A 24,417-nucleotide genomic window follows, 5' to 3' on the forward strand; every position below is an offset into this window, starting at 1 on the left:
GTTCAATGCCTCCGTATTTTTGCGGCTCCAGTGCCTGCCAACATAAAGCTTGGAGACGCCATAGATCAGCAGACATTGCAACATGGCTGCACTCAGATGGGATCCGTGGGTGTAGTGGGTCGGTCGCAGTCAAAAAGACGAAAGATGCAATTCATTACAATAATCCCACGGTTGAGCAATAAAATTCGAATGTTTCCACTTCTGCTGTCAACGTAGTGCAACCGGCGTCAGACAAACGACGCAAAACGAAGAAAGGCGCAAATGCATTAACGGTTTCATCGGCCGGGAATGTGAGCCGGCCGCCCGGCCAGCCAATCGCTCTTGTTTCCATATGTGGCATGTGGCACGTTACACATCATTTGCCCACACGCACACCAGCGGCAAGAACACGAAGGACAACAATGTCCGTTTGGTTTTTGCTTGCCGCCGCACACCAAAGGTCTTGCCAGAGGCCGCAGTGATACTTTCCATTGATTTGAAATGTGCTAAAGTATTTTTTGGGTGCTGTCTCATGCTGAAGTTCGCATAGCTTTAAATTGAAATTAATTTCTATAAATTCCAGCCAAAGGGAAATTCATGTGGATCGAATATTTGCTAGAAGTTTTAAGCATAAATTGTTTTACCGTTAACCATTCTAATTCTAATCAGTTTTTATTCAAATGCCGACTTCAAATGCATTCGCACGCACAATCGCCTCACCAAGAAATTGCATGTGGCTTTGTGTGTGTGCAACAGCCTCTTTTATCGCCATTCCCACTTCACATACGCCGTCCCAGCACACATTGTAATCCATCCATCCACCGCAGCTAGGCAATGATTCTTCAATTCTTCTCAATTCATCTTCGATACTTTAGCAATAGCAAATTTAGTGTCTCCCCGCTCGTCTCGTTCCGCTTTGAGTGATCGCCTTGTCGGCCACCACAACCCCGACGGCTGCACCAAGGACCACTTTGGATTGATTGCCCGCCTATGCACATAATCGGTTTTGTTTACTTAATTCCTACAATATTGTTTTTTGTGCATTTGTACTTGTTGTTTTTGTGCTCGACAGTTTTACATGGCATTCGTTTTTGTTGGGTAACGTAAGGGTAAAGTTATCGCTACGGTTTAACTACTCTCGTGCCGGTGTTGTTGTTGTTGGATGGAATTTGCACAAATATGCTGTATCATAATTGGTAAATTCATATTCGAATAGGTTTAAGTCGTATAACTGGCACTAAAGCCCACAACCCCTCGCACTCTCCCTTCGCACCTACAAGCTGGCCAAAGTCCTTAACCAGGAGTTCGACATTCGCTTTCGCATTGAGTTGGCATAAATTATCGGTAAACCGATAATAATATGTATTTGCTAATGTCCTAGCAGTGAACGACGCCCGATGACGCTGAGCCGTCTCGGCCATCTGTTGCTGCCGCTATGCTGCTCAAAGGAATTACGGAGGGAGGGGAGGAGGGAGTGAGTGCCGGCTTCCTTCTAATCCTGTCTGTATGCAAAATAGCGAGCATTAATACCAGAAATCCAACCACAACTCAGATGGAAGATTAGCTGAGAGTGGAGCAATTAGTGTCTGCTTGGTTTGTCTTTGGTGCAAACAGCGCCGTATATGTGTTTGTGCATGCATAAATCGCCAGTATGTAAACATCCATATACATATGGGATATTAGGCTTTCCCGGGTTGTTAGTGCGTCCAATTAGGAATGCGCTTCCGTACCTACTCACGAGCTCCGATTTTTAAATAAAAGGCCAATTAAAGCGCGTTTGATAGTTCAGTGTGGTAGAATAATATTTGCACGACGAAGACAACGCAGCAAGAATCCGCCAGTGATTCCGGAACTCACAGCTACATTTCTTAGATAAATTAATTACAAATCTTGGTCATATTTGCACCGTTGAGTTGAGGCAATACCGAATAGAGACATCGTTGCCATGTTGTTGCTTTGCTAGTTTACTTCGTCACGCGAAGGTGAAACGCTACAGGCCATAACTGACTCATAGCGCTGTGCGCATGCGCAAGAGCCTTGTGTATTCCAGCTCCCTCTAAGTGGCTATGTGTGTCTTCTTAATTCGACTCATTTATCTTCTGGTGTCAACAAACACACTGACACCAACACCAGCTCAATGTGAGCCCATAAAAACCGTAAGTAAATAAATAAAACAGCGATCCCAGCTCATTGAACAGCGTGTTTCTGTTTATCTTTCACAAGGTAATTGGATATCTACAACTTTCGAGTTGTTAATTACACTTCATAACACTGTACATACACACACATCGGCATTGAGCAAGAGTAAGCACATGACCTGCGAAGAGCTTGACGCTTGTCTTGGGGATTCCAGTATTGGTTGTTCGGCAGTCTCCAGCTGTGCTCAACGCGGCCGAGTCGAGGCAACCACATCTGCCGTAAATTTGATGCAACGGTTTATTCTGGCAACGGTTATGATGCATTGCTTCCAATTGTTCAATGTTCTCACTGATGCCAATGCATCTCCATCTGACTACGTCTCTTGCTGCCCTCCCTTTCTCGCTCACACTTCAGAGGGGTGTGAATTACGAACCGGTGCCTTGTGCTGTCGCAGTTCATTATGGATGACCGAGCACGGTATCTATTCGCCGCTACTTCAATTAACATCGACAATTAATTTTTTATCTGTTCGTTGACACTCTTTTGTTGTTGCTATGCTCAATGTTTGTAGTTGGGCCTTGCTGAGTGGAATGTCAAAAATGATTGAGCTGCCGTCCTATGACAGAATAATCGCTGTAACTCTCAACTTAAGCTGTCAACGCTATCCCCTCTCAAATCGATGCTGATCCTATTATATGCCTGAGAGCGCCGCTTATTGCATTCAAATTTTTGAATGTGCCTCTGAGTGCTTATTAAGTCCCTTAACACTTTTTAAACGACAATCGTTCGGAGGGGAACGACAAAATGCTTGTTGTTTCAAATTTACGAAGATCGGATCTCATTTTCTCCTTTTGCATCGTTTCTTTCGTCAGAGCCAGCGTTCGCGTTTCGAACATTGAAGACGAAAAAGCGCCCAACAGGTGAAAGAGTTTTCTCTCAAGCTGATGACCAATTTCATTTCAACACATATAAATGTATATTTGTATGTGTATCATTTCAGCTATGTACATGTATATGTATGTAAATATTCGAAAGTGTCATAAATGAGTTCCATAAAGCAGCGGAGTTCCACATTGTGTAACCCTAGCGATGAAGGAACACAGTAAAGAACTGAACCTCGAAGTGCTGATGTTCATTGGCTTCCGTGCTCAATAACACAAGTCTATAAAATGGTATAAAACTCTTTGTTCATGAAGCCAATAGGAAGGACTCTCCTCTCTGAAAGGAGAGCATGTACTCGTGTTGCGCGTAGAACTGTAGAAACATGCGGAATTAAGTAGTTTTCTCTTCTGCTTTGGAGCACTTAACAGGGTGCAATAACTGGTATAAATTGTGTTTTGAGCATAACTGTTATACAAAAGAGGTTGAAGTAACCATGCTAGGAGAGTAGAGCCAGATAATGTTGTTAAACCTTTCAAAAGCAATCTCGCGTAGTTATTCTGTATTTAACAGGTAACGAGAGAAAGCGAGAGGAGCGAGTAATAACAAAATAACATCCATTACCTACATTGCATTCTCAGTAGAATCGAAACTTTATATAATAAACAATTTATAATTATACGACAGCCAATTTTTTTAATAGGGCGCACTTCGTTGCAATTAATATTAAAAAAGAGAAGGCGCGGAATTGCAACAGTTATGCACCAATAACTGACTCTATCAATCGTTAAACAGCTGAGCGTTTTTTTTGCCTCGCAATGCTCTTCGGTCATTAATCGTTTGGAAGAAAGTGGATAGTCTGTGGTGGGCGCGGTAGATGGGGTGCACTCGCGCGCCAGTACATGCGTACAAGTAAACACAAACAAATCGTTACAATCCTATCCAGCGAGCAAGTCAAGCGTTTGCCATAACCCGCTGAAATTTGTATCTGCCAGATGCGCGACGAGGCATAATCGTTCAAGCCTTTGTATGTAAACATAAGTTAGTCAATAAACACGACCATGTACTCTCAGAGAGCGCGCATGGCACAGTGCTGACGCTCACTGAATAATAACAGAAAGTTTCAGCGCGAGCAGAATAAAACAACAAAAGTGTCAAACGACAATGCAAATGCTGTAATGCAATCGGAAACGACGTAAGCGAAAAGCGGAAGTTCGTGGATGAAAACAACGGCAGCGCGGGCGAACAGACGAAAGATACATGCAACAAAGTGTGTTGTATCTGTCGCGGAGTGCAGAGAGCGCTGGAGCGGCGAGAGCAGCCAATTGGATTGTAAACAGCACTACAACGCCGACGCCGAAGTCAAAGCAACTGATATCAGATGCCGCTGCAGCCAACTACTGTTACTACCGTACTCCGTATCTGAGAACTTACAACCTACTGGTTATATTTATGTGCTCTGCCCGTATGCGGGCCTCTAACAGACGTTGTGCGCTCGCTCTATGCTGCCGCTGCCGTCGTCTCTGCCACGGCCGTCGCCGCTGGCGCATTTGAGCAACTCAACAACTCGGTTCAGTTTTGTGTTATTCGTCGGTTCGTTTGGACGCGTTTCGTAAGTGGTGGTCGCGCCGCTGCTGGTCGCGCGTTTTCTCTGATGCAACCACAGGTTTAGTAAAGATTCAGAAAAACTGCAGTAAATCTCAGACCTGCTATACGGCGGGATTGTGTGTGAACAGGTGTAGGTGCATCCAAGTTGTGGCAGTGAAACCAAACAACATGTGCAACAAATTCATTTAGCGTCGACACAAAACACAGCGAAATGTTCGATTAACGAGAAAGATGCTACGAGTGTAAACGACAAAGAGGCAACCAAATTGTGCATGCCTCACAAACCAAATCTGTGCACTTTGCCACCGATGGCAGTAACAAACGCACAGCCAGTACGAAATATTCCAATTTCTGTTCGCCAAATCCTCGAAGTGAGAAAGAAGTTGTGTTGTGTGAAAATAAAGTGCGAAAACGCCATAAAAATACAAATATCTCGGTGATTACATACGCGACTTATGAAAATTCTTGTGGCAGTTGCGTGTGTATCTATCAGTTTGTGAAACAGAACACGAAAAATTATCGAAAAGCAAAACATGCCAAACGAATCAAAATCGAAGTGAATTGAAAATATCCCGAAATATTGCCTCAGTGAAATTGGATAAATAATTGTGATTCGAGCAGTCTTAAAAGCGAAAGACTACATGGTCTACATTTGCATATATCGCCGTACATATGTACAAATATAGAAATTAATGATTAACGAATTCTTCGGAAACGAAGTCAAACGAATAAGCTACATCAAGAAAAGTGGATCCATCTTGAAGCGTGATAAAGAAATGTAGGTCGATTTTATTTGTATACTTTAACTTTGTTGTTGTTGTTGAAGAAGTGTCACATTTGCAACACAAAAACTCTACAAAAGAATACAAAAGTAACACAACAACCCAACAACTAAAACAAACACATTATACTCGCAACTCTAATTATATCCTCGTATTATCCTCGAATTCTGTACGCTGAATGCTCGACAAACGCCGCCAGCGCTGCTCAGAACAGCACCACATATAATTCTCGACGAAACACAGTTATCATTATCGAAAACACGCAATAATAGTATATGCCCGCGCGCGATGTGGTTGTCATGGCGTTCGATGGGGGGTGCGGAAGCAAAAGTTCGACATGAGTTCATTTAGCAAGACAGCCGAACAGCTATATCGCCTCCTCCTTATGAAAATTAATTTTACAAAATTATTGTTGGAAACTGCTTGGAGCGGCGAATTACATTCGATAAGCGATTCCCGCATTTAAGCAATGGGGAAGCTCCGTTACGAAAGCGGGTGTGCATTGAGTGGCTGCACACTCTCTGACTTGCCGCTTGAAATATGAAGAATTCAACACAAGCTTTTTTATTTCTATTTATAAATAGTTATTCTCTTTTTGTGATTGATTGAAAGCAAATACAATGCTGACTGGAAGCAATCTTTTAATGAGGTAACGTTCAGTTCCAAACAAAATTTTGTAAACAGACCTCTTAGATTTTGTCACAGAAAATTTTAGAGACTTCTTTTGACGACCGACTATAACTTCTTTGATTCTCAAAGTCTATTTAACTTATTTTGGTAATTTTCCGCACTAATTAATTGGCAATATCTCGGTTAAGCTAAGTCAGGAATTAATTTAATTTAAATGAAGAAGTGGGGCATACTTTTAGAGTATAACATCGTTGTCATCTAAAGGCGTTTTTATTAAAATAATATATACTTATTTGTGTATTAAATGTACTTATATTATTGAAGGTCATAATGGCAGTTTGAGTTGGAGTTGTAGATTCAAACAGCGGAAGTTTCGATTTTAATGTTCCGTCGGAATTCGACAGAAATGAAAATATTTGAGAGTCCAAATTCTTTCATTTCATTGATGCTTTTCACCTTTGTAATCGTTTTTGAATAAAAAAGATGTTGTTTGATTTGCTTTTCTTGCAAAAATTTCATAACTAGAATGTACATTGTGTTACCCAAATTTGTTTACAATAACAATCAATAGCCCTGAACTTATTATAACAAAGTACATAAGTAATAGTTTTAGACATGTTGGAGGAACCGGCCCGAGGATTCTTGAGCTTAGATTGAGATTTTGATGAAGTTTTTAGCTTTGTTGCTATTTTCGTATTTGTTTTTTTGCCATAAAAATTATTGGGATGTCGAACTGCAATTTTTTCCACTAAATTGTTTATTTTTAAGTTTTTAGGGTACGGTTGTTGCTTTATTCAACCGAGTTATCTGAATTTGCATATACAGATTTAGCCGTCGGCAGCCGACGAAAATCCAACTTGGTGCATCGAACATATGAAGGGAATTATGAATTAATTGTATTGTTTTAATAACTGAAGTGTTAAAAAATATTAAATCATTTCGATAGCTGGCTAGAGATGCGATTTACTTATACTTATACCTTGTTTTAAAGCATTTGACACTAAACTAGAAGATGGGGCAAGATAGAGAGATTGGACGGAGAAAACTGCAATGACTGACAGAAATCTTGCATTACTTTGCAAATGTTTATTTATTTGGAATTTCTTTGAATTTTGACGCACCCAGTACTTATTTATTTTGCTTTGGCTTTTTCGCTCAATCGTAAACTGAAATTTCCTTCGAAATGAAAAATATGTAGATACTCTAAGTACTTCTCGCCTGAGGAGAGCATCCCTTGTGTTTTCAAAGCATTCAAAGTGATCGCAGCTGTTACCTGAGTTTCTTTGATCGAGTCGTGGGTAGATATATACATATGTACAAATCTTACCTGATGCTGTAAGAAGCAGACAAGGCAACAAAATACAAAAACGTTTCAAGCAAATGTATACACAAGGTTCGCGAAAGAACGCGAAAAACAGCATTAAAATGTGAAATGAAACACTTGTGTTGATTACCTTTGTGGCAGGAAAACAGTTCTATGCTAAACTAAAAACAAAAACTTGCAACAAACCATGTGGAAAGGGAATTGTAGAGCAAAACATGGAGACATGACAGGATAAAATCCAAACCATTAATAATAAACGAAACAAACAACAACTTAAGCGCAAATTAGTAACAATGACGGAAGGACGTCACAGGCGGACGTAGACTCTTGCAGTTGAACACACACACACACAAGAAAAATGAAGCGACAGCCAATGCTAAATGGAAGTGCCGACGGAGCGCACCGACCGACGACGCGTCATCTGAGGCGGTCGGTGAGTTAGCTTGCCTGGATGACCGTGTGAATTTTGCAACAGATGAGAGGATGCTACCTGAACAGATGGGTGAATGAAGTAATGGAAAGTGTGCAGGGAAACGAACGACATGTGAGAAGCGGCTCTGCTATGAGAGGAGAGAGTTGAGGCGAACACGGGTCACATAAGCATTTGCAGAGAAAGAAGACGTTGGCGAAAAGACGCTGTCTATCTCGACAGCAACTAAAAATACTCGAAGTGATTTATGATGGTGCAGAATATGATGAAAATGTTGCACAACACACACAAGTATGCACTTGGGAATGTAGATGGACATACGGGGAATGGGGTGGCCGAGTGGGGATATGAAGTAGATATAATTGCAGCAGCGGGGCAAGTGTGAAGGAGAAAGGAAGAGGCTGCTGCATTTGGGTCGGGCTGGCTTGAAGTTGATGTGGCAAAAGCTTCGGTGGGTCATGTGATGTGTCATTGTTGAATGGACTGACACATAAGTGTGTTTCTAATCGAAATACCTACAGAAGCAGTGCAGCGAGAATATTGCGAACATTTTTGTGAAAATACGTGTTCAAATCACATCCTCCTCTCCTTACAAGTAGGAATGTTATGCCGCTGTTTTTTTCTGTTCCAGTATTTGTATGTTGCACCCTAACGATACCGTGTCAGACTTGGAAACAGAGAAAAAGAAGAGAATAAAGTGCAGCTTCATTCTGTTCAAGTCACCCGCAGCGTTCGTCGACATCAACGTCATCATCTTCTTTACTGCCACTTGTATTTAATTTGCCACTTCGGTCTGCACAACATTTCCAAATTGTGGCTGCCACAAGAAGCACTTTAACGCTGTGAAGGTGCAACAATAATTCCGACAGCATTTTTTCAACTCACTTTGCAAAACTTAACGACTCACAGTTTGCCCCAGTTCCACGCTTCCCACCACCGACCCTTCCAGAGAATGTTGCTGTTGTTGCCACGCAGCTTCTTCGTTGTTCCACTGCCAATTGTTTATGCCACCACATGACCACTTGACTTCTGGAGTATTGTGTTATGTGGCTTTATTCTTGTTTTGCATACTGCCGCACTCGTGAGCGAAAGCGCCAAGCTACCGATTTCTGCTGTGGCGTAGTTGCATTCCAGAATAATGCCTGTTGATGCCTTCCGTGACGATGGGGTTTTCGCTGAACTCAGCCCATTAAACGCTTAATGATTGCTTTTACGAAGCTAAAAGAAGATATTACTGAGAATCGACTCTTCACGCGGACGTTAAGAGGAAACTCTTTAATACGTAATAATTACTACCAGGTAAATTTGAAATAAAACGCATAAACCAGAAAACGAATGAGTGGCGTAGAAAACCTTGGCTCTTGGGCGCAATTAGAATGCCTCACTGGCGACAAATGCCATAAATCTCCCTAAAATTACTTCATCCTACAAAACTCAAGACTCCCCGAAAACGGTTGAAGTGGAAAATCTCTACGAAGCGTCAATGTAAAGCTGTACAAAACAAAACAAAAAACGAAAAACACAGCAAAATAAAATTCGGGAACGAAAACATAGGCACGGCCGAGTGAAGGTCCCAGGCCAGAATGGAAGCGCCGATTTTTATCTACTAACCAAGCGTAACGGCAGCAAACACTTCTTAAATCACTCGAATAAGCAACAGCATTACAAGGGGGTGTATTACGGTGGCAGCGAGTACGCGAAACACTTCCTGCCACAAAGCATAAATCATACTTCCAAGTACGAAAGAAGCCGCAGCAATTGAAAACACGCCGCAACGTATCGGAAGCTGATTAAAACAAAATAAATATGTATATAGGCCTGTGAAGAAGGGCCGGGTAAACGGCTAAAATTATGAAACGCTTCAGAGGCACTTCATTAATTTATTCAAATCTAAACGCTAAGGCGAAACGCGTACAGCGCTGGCAAGCCGGCAGGATGTAGAACGGGGAAATTTAAAATATAGTATAATATATGGGAATGAATTCTATGGAATTCCAAGTGGCTGGCTGCCACCGCTTCTTCACCTTGGCCAAAGCCTCTCAACGAACTGTAAATCTTCGCTTTTTACGCGAATCGCCTTCGCAACGAAAACAACATCTCTGAAGCGCTGTGGGATTTTACAAGCCACGCGCCTCGCCGTAAAGGAGATGAATCGTGCCACCAAAGCTCTTGATGCACAGCAATGCAACAGAAGTGTGTGGATTAATTGGGTCAAAACGAAAGTGAGAAATAAAGAGTTCCATTTGAGAACAAGAAGGTGCAAAGTATCGAAATAGACAATTAGGCAATATTAGTGGATACCTCGCGATCATTTGCGAAAGGTATTACGTGCAACATTTCAGTTGACTGCAATTGAAGAAAGTTAAGTTGCAAAATGGCTTAATTTTCCAGTAAAAAACGGTGCAAGCACAAACGCTTGCAGGCGCAGTTCATGCCATATTTCAGACCAATCCAGGACGGCGTAAGCGGCGGCCGAACAAAAGGGGGAGCTGCGCTGGTGCGGGCTGTGAAAATCGCATAAATAATTTTTTGCGTCAAAGTCCTGAATTTTTGTTTCACAATTCATTTTCCACCTCCTCTGCCCTTTGCCGTCGCAGTAACCTTGCTTTTCATTTAATTTTAGTTGCTTCGCTGCCTTTTGGTGTTGCATGGTTGCGCTGCTGTGTTGCACGATGATACCAGTAAATTGGGTAATAAAAAGTGAAATATTTTCCAAAGACGATAAAAAATCACTTTGTTTTTCTTGCTAAAACAAAGAATGCGAAAACAGCCCGCCACCAGAGGAGGAAGCAAAGTCAAAAGCCAACTACAACAAATACCTACGGCATGCTCGTGCTATTTACACAGTTAAAAATAGGAGTCTCTAGTTTCAGGCTGGAGAATTTTAGGAAATGGCCACCTAATTTTGAACTCTTACCATTCAGAATAACTGAATGGATTGTTAAGAGTAGAACGCGAAGAACAGCAACATGTTCGGAAAGTATTAAAATTCTCAAAATTTCGTCCTATCCTACCATCCCATAATGTGGCAGAAGTTAGACCTGTGCGATAATGAGCAGATAAAATAGGTTAGTCCACAAAATAAGTTCTATGAGAATTATGCCAGCTTAATTTTCTTGTGGTTTTGTCGTTTTAAGTTTTTAGTCCTGAAACAAATGTATAGAATTATAAATAAAATTTTACCAACTACAGATGTCACCTAAAACAAGAATACAAGAATAAACTCTTTTGACTTAGGCAACTGATTGATTTTCCCAAATTCATGTAAAATCTGATATTTATTTGACTGAATAACTTAGTTTTTTTGTTGTTTTTCGCGTCTGGTTCAGCTCTATTCTATTTAAAAGTAAGAATTTGTCGCCCGAGACTGTATCAGACCTCAGCTACAATTTCTAACTGTGTACGATGGTCCAACTAGAAAACGGAACAAACAGCGACGACGACGACAACAATAGCGACTGTAGTTGGGACCGCAACTTGGCAGCAGATTCATAAAGTGGTGTAAAAAGCGTAAAATATGTCAAAGGAAAACGACCAAAAAATAAAAATACAGAACACAGAGGGGAAATAAAATAAAAGTTATTTGCCTTGCGTCGATGCGAAGGGCAGGCGCCACTAAGGGTGTGCTGTATGCTGTGTGGCTTGCAACATGCCACATAATTCATACGCACTCTGCGGTTATGCTCGTTTTTTGCCATTTTACGATTATTTAATATGTAGATTTTAAATTTTGCTTTAAAAATTATGAATATAAAACAAATTGCATGTGATGCGATGGTGTGTGCAACATAAATAATTTGTGCTGCAAGCGGGCCGAATGAAACACGCCATGAGCGGCTATAAAGTTCACGATTCAGTCAGCATGAGCAAGGCATACGTGGCAGCGACACAAATGTGGCACGCACAGTTGCACAGTTGCACAAGTAAACACACATACAAACAAGGCGGCACTTACATCATGGCGAAACTTCGGGTGACAGGCGATGTCAAACAACGCCAATCTGTTCAAATTGCACGTCCATAGAAATTAGGTGCAATTGCCTGGCCGCGGCTGCAAACGCTGCACACACAGCACTTTCATGCAGCCAAATCCAATAATGCAACTCGGCAGATATAATATGTTGTACAACCCTAACGTGCATATGTATGTGTATCACGTGTGCTGTGCGTAATCCTCGTTGTGTTCGTCGCACATCTGCTCTTCTACAACAACAAATCAACAAGCACAGTCCTTGAGGGATCAAAATTGATTTTATGTTTGCTCGGTCACACACTCTTGCGCACTCCGGCCGTTTGTGTGTGTATGTGTGTGGACAGTGTTCGCTGAGGCCGTGCACCCCCCTGTGCCGTGAGTCGCTTTCACGTGGCGGCGCGATTTGTTCCGATAATCCTATACAAATCCATGCCATGTGTGTGTGGGTCCGTCGCCGGTTGAGACATTTAAATAGTTTCGCCCGAAGGAAGAATATATTTTCTAAAGTGATAGACAAATATTCTACGGAATATCGCCAAATTAAGAAAATCAAATAACGAGAATGCGAGAGCGTCAGATGTAAACAGTTGAGGAGAGCCTTCGGGGGAAGGAAATCAAAGTACTTAGAGTGCTTTAGAATTGGAGTGCTTCTTCTTTGGTCCTTTCCTCTATTCGCGAATTAGATACTTCTTCGCCCATCTTTGTAAGCTATTTTACAGCTTATCAGAAGGTTTTCCAAAATGGGGTAATGTCATAGTATGGTGTTAGAAAGATAGTCAGAGTGATTTCAAAAGTGGCTAATTAGACCAATTTCTATTTTTCACTCCTTTCATTCATATAACTTATTGCGAACTAATGTCAAATGTTCCTTCGAGGTAACATGGGTGTCTTCTATAATCCGCTAAAGTCTGCTATCTTCGCTACCCACTTCTTGTTAAATATTTCACACATACTATATTAAACAACCAGCCTTCAACACTTGGAAGTGTTTCAAGTTAGGGCACGCTTGATATTGAATAACTAGGTATTGGGTTGGGAGCAACTGGGCCGATTTGTTCCAATCTGTGTTATGGTTTTTGCTGTAAACGCTGAAATCTTGCAATTTCTGTGGTCGAGGATGCCCGTTTTCACTCCTAATTGCCTCCTTCCCACACTCATACCTGGTAATTCTCAGCAGATCTGCATGGAAACTCGGATGGTTGTGCCCTCAAAGAGGCCATCTGAGTTTCATTTTCTGATAAGATACTTGTAGAATTTAAGGTCTCTCTTCATTGCCATTCCCCTCTGTATTTATATCTTTTCGCACTACCGAAGCAAGTATTTCAAATGCGGTTTGTCCAAGAGGTTTTCTCTCCGCGGTGATTCGTTCGCTGTGTTGGGCGATTTCGACAAATGTTGTCGGGTAATGTGGTGGCCGACAGCCACTCATGCAAGGCACATGGGTGCTTTGTCTGTACATATGTTTTTTCGGTGCTGGACACAAATTGTACTCTGACACGCCAGCAAGTTTACAATTACCCGGCCAACAACAGTTTTCGTCACTAGCTTAATGTTTGTAATTTTTTCTGTGGTTGTTGTAAGTGCCTTTCTTTTGGGTTCGAGTTTTTGTGACCATTCACTGCTGATTTCTACAATTGTTATCATCGCCAATGTTTTTGTTTTGTTTAAGTGGCACTAGCGATGGTTTTTCATGGCTTTCCGTTCGCTCCACCGCAGACACTGATTTCAGGCTAATGACTTCCCGTCCACGTGGCCCTTTGACACTTAGAGGTTTCTGCTATTTGTGGCCTTTTCCATTCTAGATAATGAGGCATGCCACTGCTTCATCGATTTGAGCACGCAATTGTGAAATTTTCACTAAAAGCTTGCGTTGGATACAACGCGGGGAAAGAGACAGTGCGACATACATCCGTATCAGGAACATGTCGGTGCACACATACATATATAAAACTTACAAATGCGCAAATTCCAAATCAAATGCCAGAATGGAGGGCTTAATTGCGGCTACCAGCAAAAGAGGATGCCGTTGGAGTGTAATAACGGAGGCAGACGTTGACGTCAGCGCCGTTCCATCCTATTGACCTCAATTGCATTCGTTAGTGTTGGCCAAAAACTAAGTTGAGATGCGCTCGAAACAAATTTGACCAAACAATTTGCCACAGTTTGTGGCGCTGCCCTCTTTAGTCAGTGCTTACGATAGTTTAGGAGGGCACCAATACAAACCTCTGGCGCAAGTACGTGCCATTTTCATACATAATAATGATAATAATAACCCGAATTTCACAACATTTGCGCCTTCATCAATTTGTTGCAAGAGCGAAGTTGATGCTCGCTTTTTGGCGCACACAGAACAAGTTGGCCCTCGTCCAGTGGCTCCGAGTCGCCTTCCAATATGCATTTTTATGCATTTACTCATATACTATATATGAAATTTGGCATAGATATTCGCGAGAATCAAGCGCATATTAGCCGCCGTAGTTGTTGTTGGTGGAGGCTTTTTATTTTCCGGTTTATTGCATTTTGAAATTTTTATTACTTTTCGTTTTGGTGAAAACTTTTCAATTGTGTGGCGTCACTTTTTGATTGCTATGTGCATTTTTTGCGCTGAGCTCACCGAGCAAATTCACAAATTCATAGCAAAAGTTTTCAGCGCCTGCCTCGAAGAGCTTGGTGCGCGCAGAGATATGCAACGCAAAAGTCATGGAATGCAAAAAGTCTGGCAAAACGAATGATCCGAAAGAAAGCCAACATTTTGTGCTTTTAACTTTCGCTTTGATTTCGAATGCGTTCTTCGACCCCTTCTCCGGCCGGTCCGCTGGCTCGCCAGCTGCACGTTGAGTGCGTGGCCTGTGCGAGAGCGCGTGCTCTTTCGTTTCACTCTGGCGCGAGTCAGCACTAGGCGCTCTCGCCACACACGAGCACACTCACTGCATTCCATTATCCTTGCTATGACAGAAAAATGAAAGTTTAATGCGTTTGCCAAACACAATTTTCGCATTTTTCCGTACACACACACGTACATTTTAGTTGAATTTAGTTTGGAAATTGAATTCTATTTTTTATTTTTGTTGACGCACACTCCTTGTTGTTGCTGGCGTTCAACGCTTTAGGAAGGCGCTCACTATGTGCATTATTCGCTTTTATCCCCATTTGTATTTTGTTTTCTGCTCAGGAAATGTGTACGTCTGTGCGGAAATTGCATTCTAGGTTGTTGTCGCACATCTTTTGCTTCATTTTCAGTTTAGGTTTCGATTTTTCACTTTTTTGCATTTCGACACCCTTGTTTTCGACTATCCCGTCACAGTTTTGTTGTCGCTGTCTCCGAGTGCTCGGCTTAAGCTAGTCTGCAGTTGGCGACGGCGTTGATGGAGCCGCAAGATGTGGCATTTAAGGGACAGACACCGCCGCAGACCTTCGGGTATTCTGACGTTGCTGAAAGTTGGTTTTGCTTAAAGTAAGGGTCGGTGGTTGCCGGCATGGATTAAAGGGACGAGCGAAAAACAAGAAGAACAAGCACTCGGGTGTTTGTATTTGTCGATTTCTACCATGATGGAGAAAGTTTCACAACCAAACGGCTGCCAGAGAAAGTTTTAAATCGAAAACTATTCCAAATAGATTTCGGTTGAGAAGAGTAAGGGAAAACGGACGATAAAATTATCGAAAACATAGAGGGAAACGAGCAATTTAAGGTTTTCTCAGCCGAAACAGAAAGTTACTCAGAAATCAGTAAAAGCTTCTACTGAAGCTGACAATATTAATCTGTTGAAATAAATAAAGACCCATCCGGAAATTCCACAGCCGTGTTGCGTAACGGCCTACAAATGGACTATGGACGACTGTCATGGGGAGCTGCAGCTACTTGCACAACGCCACCCACATGCGCGCCTATGTCCGCTCGAAAGAAAAGTTCTGTCGCGCAATAAATAAATCCCCCCGATATTGTATGCCGAGCGTGTCCGATGAATGTAGAAAATGGTAAAAGCAATCATTCGTTGTGAAATGTGAGCATAATGAATGTGGCTGCTGCTGCCGAACTGGAATTTCCGCTCATAATCACCAATTAGTAATGCCTCACAGCAAATATGCCGAAATCGCTTTAGAATCAAAAACAACGAAAGCAACAACCAAGACATTGTTATTGCATACTTCGGACGTTACAGCAACAACACGGGCAAATAGTCAAGTGCGCAGCGCGCCTACAACATTGACAAATTATTTGTAATAAATTCCCAAAATTAAAAAATAGTCTTCAAGCAAATGGATGAAGACTACGAAAGATGCTCAAACGCACACTCACCCGCACACATGCATTTGCGTAGCAAACCATCCCAGGCAGCACTCAAATGTCATTAGAATGTAAAACTAAATTTAAAACATTTCATTCAGAGATTATGTCGGCGAGAGCAGCACCCAAAGGGGCGCGGATGGCGGCGCACCAACTTGTCGCACTCGACGGGCGAAGGCGTGCAGAAAGCAGAGGAAGCCATTGGCCTGCCTATAGCTTACTGTGAGCCCGCCGGCACGCCAGCACGCCCAGCCCAATTTATTCTTGCAATAAAAGCGCGACGGAACTCCCAATGGGACAATTTACGACCGAGAAAATGGCAAAATTAAATAAAAATAGCAAAAGTTTTTCCTCGGCGTCTTTGGCTGCGTGCCTAGCCGCGTTCCGCTTACAAGCGCCTGTATGTTTATCTCGGTTCATCCGCGCTATTCTCTAATCGCCGCGTTCCATGTACCTGCTTTCGAGTTTTCATTTAGCTACCGGCAATGACGGCGATGATGAGCGTCGTAGCCGCGTTGTATATTTTGGGGCAAATCAGAAAGAGAAATTACCTTCTTCAAGGCAATTGGCCATTGGGAAACGCACAAATCGCTGAGCAGTCCCTAGCTGCCCGAGTTGCTGTTCGTGCCATTTTTCGCAACTCGGAGTTGTGTTTGCAAGAAGCTTTCCGAATAGCGGGTTTGCGAAAAAATCGGAAAATTGTATTAAATCACGAGCAATACACAAATACCTTTGCTCTCAAGTGATTTCAAACTCCAGTCCTTTTATCAATCTTAGTTAGCCTCCATTAAAGTTCTTCTCTCGTTTATTATCATTCAAAATCCGAAGATTCATTGATTGTTCTAGTCAATATCAACATTTCTATGTTCGCGTAAAAGTTACATCATGAATATACATATATATGTATATATGTATATCGGCATATAAGTTGTTTATTTATAAGTTGAACAATTTCCTGCAGTCACTTAAATTTCCAAATTAACAACCAAATAGACTCAGCTAACCACAGGCGGGTAAATAAGCAAATACGAAAATATCCGTGAACTCTCCAACATTCACATATAAATGTCTGTATACTCGTATGTATATGGTTTCAATGGTGGTGGCATGCACACAGATGGACTAGCAACACTGACAACAGCCCCGAGAAATTGGGCATCCGAAGCAAATGAACGCCAGCCGTCATTCATAGATATTTAATTAGCGTAGGGTCCGGGCACATGTGAGTGTACATCATGAAAGTAAGCGTAATGGCAGGCCCACTATTCGCAAGAGCGGGGAGGCAGGTTCGCGTGTACGCAAATCCAGCGCACAGCAGACAAGGCAGAGCAGTCGTAAATTTTCCGCAATGGCGCGGTGGCGGCAGCGGCGGTAACTTCAGAAGTGTCTAAAAGTCAATTGCGAAATGCACATGAAAGATACTTTGGCGCGAATGGATGAGCAAAGGAGCAAGCCGAGTAAGCCGAGCAGCCGATGAATTAATGAATGAATGAGTGAATGAGTGTGCGGCTGAAGTGCTCGGTGCACGAATGAAAGCAAACAAATCCACTGTGCTGCCGTCGAGGCTGCATAGCCAACGAAGATAGGCACTTCCTGCCGGCAGGTTGTCAGAGCGGCCCACCCGTCCCGCCGGTCGGGCTCGCTTAAGCGTTGGCAGCCCCGAGCAATCGGATTGGATTTCTTGCTTGAACTGCATGTGTCTCCAGAGAAGCGCTGAAATTTTAATTGAGTAGCAAGTGAGCTGCTGTGCGACACGTTGAGCTCGTGGCACGCGAGGTGCAGCTGCTGCGACGGCTGCAACAGTGACTGATGCTTTTCGTGCATATCGCAGTATCTTCCATGCCACATTTAACTTTTGTTTCGACGAAACCAAAAGCAAGTGGTGGCGAAAGCACAGCCTGAACTGAAGCGCCCGCCTCACCCACATCTTATCACTATCTGAATGAGTTGTGTGCGTTCTTTGGCACAGCACCCTGTAAGTGTTTATGTAACTAACTGCAGTGGTACTCTTAATCAACTGTAAAAACGAAAGATATAAATAGCAAAAGTTGCATTTAAGTAAACACAAAGCCGTGGAAGAATCAGCTCGCTGTCGTTTTGCGCCGTCCTGACGTTGCCGCCACTGTGGGTACCTATGTATGTGTGATGCAACATGCGGCATGTGGAAGGCAATAAAGCTGCTTAAGTACATTCCTCCTTCTGCTACATCACTATTTCGGGTCCTTACTCCTCTCTGCTTTCCCTATTCCCTATTGTTTGTATTGCATACGGAACCTGCGTCCCTATTATTGCCTTTACTCATAGTTCAACACATTTTCACGCACCCTCATCATATCCAGATACTTCCCCATCATCGTTCATCGGCATCCCTTACACCCATATATTCTTGCCTTGACTTCAGTTCAGCGTTGCTGGAATACTTTGGCTCACAATGCATTCTTCCGCCAACGACAGTCTTTACTATTAGCAGCTTCTCCAAAGCCGCTTCCTCTTAAAGCATTGCCTCACTGGCCTTTAAAATCTACCGCGTCTTGCAACTGCAAGCGTTGTTGTGTTGAGCATTTCATACTACTGCTCATCCGTAGCCGCTTCAGCACTAATTCCCTGACTCATGTCTTCCCTTTGCTCTTTGTTCTTGCTCCTTGCCTTACTTGCCATGTTGACTTTTGGCTGTCGTTTTGTTGCTCCGTGCCGACTTACTTGGATACCGTTGCAGCTCAAGTTGTGTTTCACTTTCTGCTCACATTTCGGGTCGCATTTGAATTTAAAGCTTCCTGCCCCCTGCTTGCTCCTCGCTACAACTCATGGTATCGAACTAGCAAATGATTAGTTAAATTGGCTTCAATTGAAGAACTGAATTCCCAAATTGATACTAGTTTAGTGCTTTCAGCAGCGTTTGCTCGTGCTTTCGTGCTGTGTAGCGCTTATTACTACTGTTGTTTTTGCCATTGCGTGTCTATTTGAAGTGCCTGACTCGATGCTCGTTGAAGAACTCTCAACTGAGCTACCTTCGCTTCGATTTTGTGCAAAGTTTCTCTTCACTTTTTTTGATGCGAGCGGGGAGCTGGTTTGAGTGTTTAAATCTCCCAACGAAAGTGAAAGATTCGAATTTGATCGGCGTGTATGTTTGAAGACAAACAAATGCGTCTCATTTCATCACGGGATGGATTACTATAGCCCAGGAGATGACCAATCTAAATGGTCAGTTAGAAGCCCTTCTTAATATATTTCAATAGTACCTTTGAGTTTGTAGAATTCTTATGAACACATGGGTTTAAGTTGTTGTATTTACTTATTTTGATTTACTGAAATCTCCTCATTCGCTAGATGCTATTTTGCTGGTCTCGTTTGCAGCTTTCAGCTTTTGTTATCCTTTTCATTTACATTTGCCTTGAAAAAGACTTTTATCACTCATTCTTTCCACTTGACAAGTACTTAAGACACGACAAAATAAGAAACGAGGCATGCACGGGAGTATAAAGAGCCGCATAAATCATATTATGAGCTTTTAAAATTCTGCTCCGCTTGCGCCCTGCCGTATCACCAGCTAAGATTCAACCCACAAGTACACACTGCAGATGTGAGCTTGCCGAAAATAAAAGATAACAACAAACAGAGTGAAACGAAACAGGACGCTGTGGAAGTAGCAGTCAACCGGCGTTCCACATTGCGTTGGAGAGATTATAATCTGCTCAAGACGCTGAATAAACACACCACCAAGGCTTGACACACACGGGAAAGGGTCGAGGGTGTAGTCTTACGAGTGACAGCAAGGCAGCGAGCTGAAATGGGAATTATTTACGTATTATAATCAAAAAAGGATAAAACTCGAAGATAAAAATGCAAAAGGAAGGAAACTAGATAGATCCACACCTAAGTACTTGCGCTTCCATGCCCTCGGTAAGCTGTGTACCCAGATGGAAAAGCAAAGGCAAGGTAAATTCGTGTAACACTTTCTCAAATAACGAAAGTGTGATTCTCAGGTTGGCCGTTGGAAATATAACTGATTTCAGTTCTTCATACAAATTAGTGGCTAACGGTGCTAGTCAAATGATTTAAAACACTAAGCGCTTTTTAACTACTAAATAGGAATTTCCTGCAGGGTCTGTATTCATTCTTTATGGGGTGCGCGTGGCAGGAGAGTGTCTGTGTATTTGCAAAATTACTCATGAATATAGTGACATAAGAAAGTGCTAAGCACTAAAAAGTCACAGCCGATATTCTCCATGTAGAGTTGCAGGCGGGGGCTCGCGGCGACTAGACGGCGAACATTACAAAATGCTGTAATGTTCATATTTGTTGAGAGCAAAAAGTGCTCGCATCGAGCAATTTGGTGGCGCGGGGAAAAGTTGTTCAACAAAGTGGCAACAAGGCCATTCCACACATTTTGGAGGCAGACAACACCCCTTTCCTGTACCCAATTGAAGTGTTTAAGTTATAACAACAGAAAATATCAATTTGTAAATCAAACAAATAGCTGGCTGAGAAAGTCGCTGTCTATGAAATCCAGAAGAACACAACGCTTACGCCAACTGTTTTGGATTCGGTTGTTTATTTATTTATGTGGCTCGCGTCTGCGCCGTCGCTATGTATGTATTAATCAACTCGTCGCCTTTATCGACAAATTCACACTTGCGGCATCTCACAGATACAATCGACGCCCATGTTGCACGCATTCGCCATGCTTCGAGATGCTGAAAAAACGATAAAAGACAAAACGAAAACTAAAACGTTGACAACAAGAGACCCGAACAGCCCGCTTCAACAGCGCTGAGTTTGATTAGGAAAGCACAGATATGTGGATCAATCGACGGCATCTGACATTACACAGAAGTTCAATTAATGCCAGCGAAGCAAGATGAAGCGACGAACGCTTTTTTCTGTGCGCTTGTCTTATTTTTTCTGGCCGACACTTGGTCTGTCCGAGCGTGTTACACACGGTGATGAGCATAGATAATGGAAAAGTTAAGCGTTTGTTGTGCGTAACTTTATGGCTTCGGCCGTTACTTTCCGAACAGCGAGACAAAATGGGATCAACCGCATTTTGTTGGCGTAAACTAAATGACTTGAATATCCACGCGCCGCGTTGTTGCCTCCGACCCACTACAAATACGAAATATATGCCTGAAAAACTAGCATACAAAGAAGGGAATTTAAATAACAAATTTAAATCAATTTGTGTGTGGAACGGCGACCGTTCGAGAAGACAAGCAGATGCAGTTTCTCCGCCCGCCCTTCAACGGGCGAAAATACTCCGTTTGGCTTTCATCTATTACAATATTTATTTATTTATCAACTGGATCAAGTTGACCCGGCAACAGTAATAACAACAATAGGTCTCAGTAACAACAAATGCGATTGGCACTCAATGCACCCATTGTTGCCTATTTGTGGGCGATCTTTGTTGGCGAGGCCTGAGTGCCCCGCCTGAACTCCAAGTGCTTCCATCGCTATGCATTCTTCCTGAATTTTTCAATTGGTGCGATGAATACGGTGCTTTTGTTGTCGGAGCTGATTGTTTACTTTATGACTTTTTGGTTTAGTAGCGGCACCTCGTCGTTATAATTCATGAACTTTCTCACTTTTTGAGAATTTGTCAAACTTTCAGTTACCTACTATTTATTTCGCTGTTGGTGGGGTCTACAAATATTTTTACAGAATTTCCACAACTAGTTAGGGAACTGTTTTCATTTCTCATAAAATATATTTAGAATTCCGATACAAAGTATCTTGACACAATTATGGTGGCAACTTGTCCAACGAGTTCGCTCAGGTTACCACTGTCACTGTTGATTTTTTTGTGGAAAGCATAACAGAAAAGAAAACGGTATATGTGTGAAACGGATCTTCTAAATTTCAAGCAAATTGCTACATGAATAGTCTTGTAGAAATCGTTGTTTCATCATATTTTTTTTCATTTCTTTAAATAAATATATGTTCGGAAGAGCTGAAGATTTCAGGCATACGGGTCCCATTTGGCTTAGCGAGTTCTCGCGGTTTTCTCATGTCACTCAATGCATCCATTTCCAATCACATCTCCACTTCTTCTGCCGCCGTTTCAATGATCGGGTCTTGATGTTTTCCATTCGCTTGTTCACTAATTTGTGGCCGCAACATTAGCACATCATCAAGAGCCATGGAGCACATTCAAATGATCAGCAACACACATAAAAATCGCCATTAAAATTGACAATAAAACTCGTCTCCGAAAAGAAGAAAGAATACGACAGCAAGAAAGATCACTCAATTTGTTAAGCGCAGAAGAAATAAGCAAATTGAAACACGAGAAAAGTAATGGAGTTTTGGTACATATTTGTAGCAAGTAGAACGAACAAGCGACGTGCAATAAGTGTCATGCTGCTGCAGATGCTCCAGACAGCCAGCGACCCCGCAGTTTTCCGTCGCTGCGGCAGCGCGGCTCCGGAGAGCGCGCCCCTTGAGTTTATTTCTCATTTTATTTCCTCACGAACGACTCTGCACTGCTGGCTCTTATCACTGTGCTGCTCTGTTTCTTATTGTTGTTGTGGGTGTTTCTACGAAACCATTTCAAATGCTAATAACGTTTGAGTTTTATTTGTAAGTCATAAATTTTCAATAATTACAAAAGCATTCGCAGATGAATCGAAGATTGCGTCTTATCAGCAACACGGAGTATAAATCCGCTTAAAATGGAATGCAACAACAACGCGCATGCACATAAGCACACATGTGTGCTTTGGTGTATGAGAAGTCGACTCGGCCGCCGGGGTGGCGAGGGCACCAGCCGACTGCTGTACAAGCGGTTAATTGACTTTATTGCCGCTGATGTGCACATTTAATATTTATTGTTTTTTGTTTTTATTATGATTTTAGTCGATTATGCTGAAAATCCCCAAATAATAAGCCACAGCGCTGCCGGCTGCTGCTTAACATAGAATCTCCAACATCCGCGGCGGGGGAACGCATCTTGTGAGATTTATGCATTTCGTAATGCAAGGGGCCCGCGCCCCCGCTGCAGCATTTGTGTGCACTGCCGTAAAGTGTGCACATGCATATGTATGTGTGCTGGGTAAAATATTTTATGGCGGTGGCCTGTTACCCCCGAATACCGCAGAAGGCAATATGCAATGTCAAGAGCTCCAGACCCATGCTGCAGATGCGATCGCTACTCTCGGCGATCATCGGACTTCTCTTCACCGTTTCCCTTGTATTACAAGTTTTAATATTGGAAATGAAAGCTTTACTGCTATATGTTTATAAATGCTCTTACTCCCCACCGTTGAGACACATGCCACATGTACTTATGCATTTCATTGGCATCTGTTCGTAGGAAATAATAAAAGTTCTTCGCACCTTCAATCGTTTATCTTCGCGGTCGTTGTTATGGTTAATAAATATCTATTTCGTTGTTTTATAAACCATAAAATTTGTGCGAGTATTAAATAAAATCAAAAGTAATCGGTTACAAAGTGAGACAAACGAGTCCGGCATGAAGGCGTGGGACACGATGAGGAACCCATATTTGTCTTCAAATGAAATTAAATTTGAATGAATTTCAAAAATAATAATTGATCAACCATTTTTGATTAACGGCAGAAAGCTGAACCGTAGTGCCGTTATTGGTTACGGAAAACAAGAACAACGCACGCACAAATAACTTAGAGATTTTAAGAGTCTGACTGAGTTGAGGTTTCGTGATTGCACACACAGGCCTTACAACAACCCGATTTTCATGAAAATCTGTGTCGAATTCTCTCCCCTTTTCAGCACATATAAAATGCGGCACTTTCACGAGGCGGTCTGGTTTTTAACGAGCAATAGGAAGAACTAAAATTACCAGTGCGGGCGCTGAGAAAGCGGCGCGGCGCGTTCTTCAATCCGAATGTGTATTTCCAAACATGTTAATGCCCCATTCAATTTTATTTAGCATAAAAACCTAAACAATATTATTGTTAATTAACGCTGACTGCTCCGCTACAAGGCCCAGCATATGCTCTGGGGATATTTTCGTGTACATATGAGCGTGTATGTGTGTGCGGCTAGGTATACTTCCGAAGTGTCCGCTCATGCCACTCTAATTGGACTGGATTCTGCGGTATGGATTTCAAAGGGATAAATAGAAAAACATCGCTTTGTGGGCTTTGTTGTTGTTTGTGCACTGGCGTCTGCGTTACATATCTATATAATTCTTCTGTTTCATTAATGAAAGTATTTGTTTACTTTACGATGAGTCTTTGGCATCAGATGTCTTATGATGAGTTTAATGGGTTTACCTTATCTGCCAAATATTTTGTGGTGGGGAGGAATTGGCATGGTGACATTCAATAACCGTTATTGACCTTAGGTTTCATTGGACCACACATATAGTACGGAACATACAAAACAATGCAAAATTCGAAAATTCCATAT

At 42.2% G+C, this 24,417-nt stretch overlaps 1 protein-coding gene across 4 annotated transcripts in view; it reads left to right on the forward strand.

Annotated features, from left to right (window-relative positions):
• The window catches only part of LOC126759207 (teneurin-a), a 233,261-nt gene that overhangs the window by 59,272 nt on the left and 149,572 nt on the right, over positions 1–24,417 (forward strand). For 2 of the 4 annotated variants that reach the window (XM_050473901.1, XM_050473902.1), the window contains exon 1: positions 4,593–5,383. The exons of the other annotated variants lie outside the window; for them this stretch is intronic. The gene's annotated coding sequence lies outside the window, so the exon portion shown is untranslated. Of the gene's footprint in view, positions 1–4,592; positions 5,384–24,417 lie in introns of those variants that run through there. 4 annotated transcript variants of the gene reach the window in all.

Source organism: Bactrocera neohumeralis, chromosome 5 (genome assembly GCF_024586455.1).
Source record: "Bactrocera neohumeralis isolate Rockhampton chromosome 5, APGP_CSIRO_Bneo_wtdbg2-racon-allhic-juicebox.fasta_v2, whole genome shotgun sequence".
In the NCBI taxonomy this organism is placed as follows: domain Eukaryota; kingdom Metazoa; phylum Arthropoda; class Insecta; order Diptera; family Tephritidae; genus Bactrocera; species Bactrocera neohumeralis.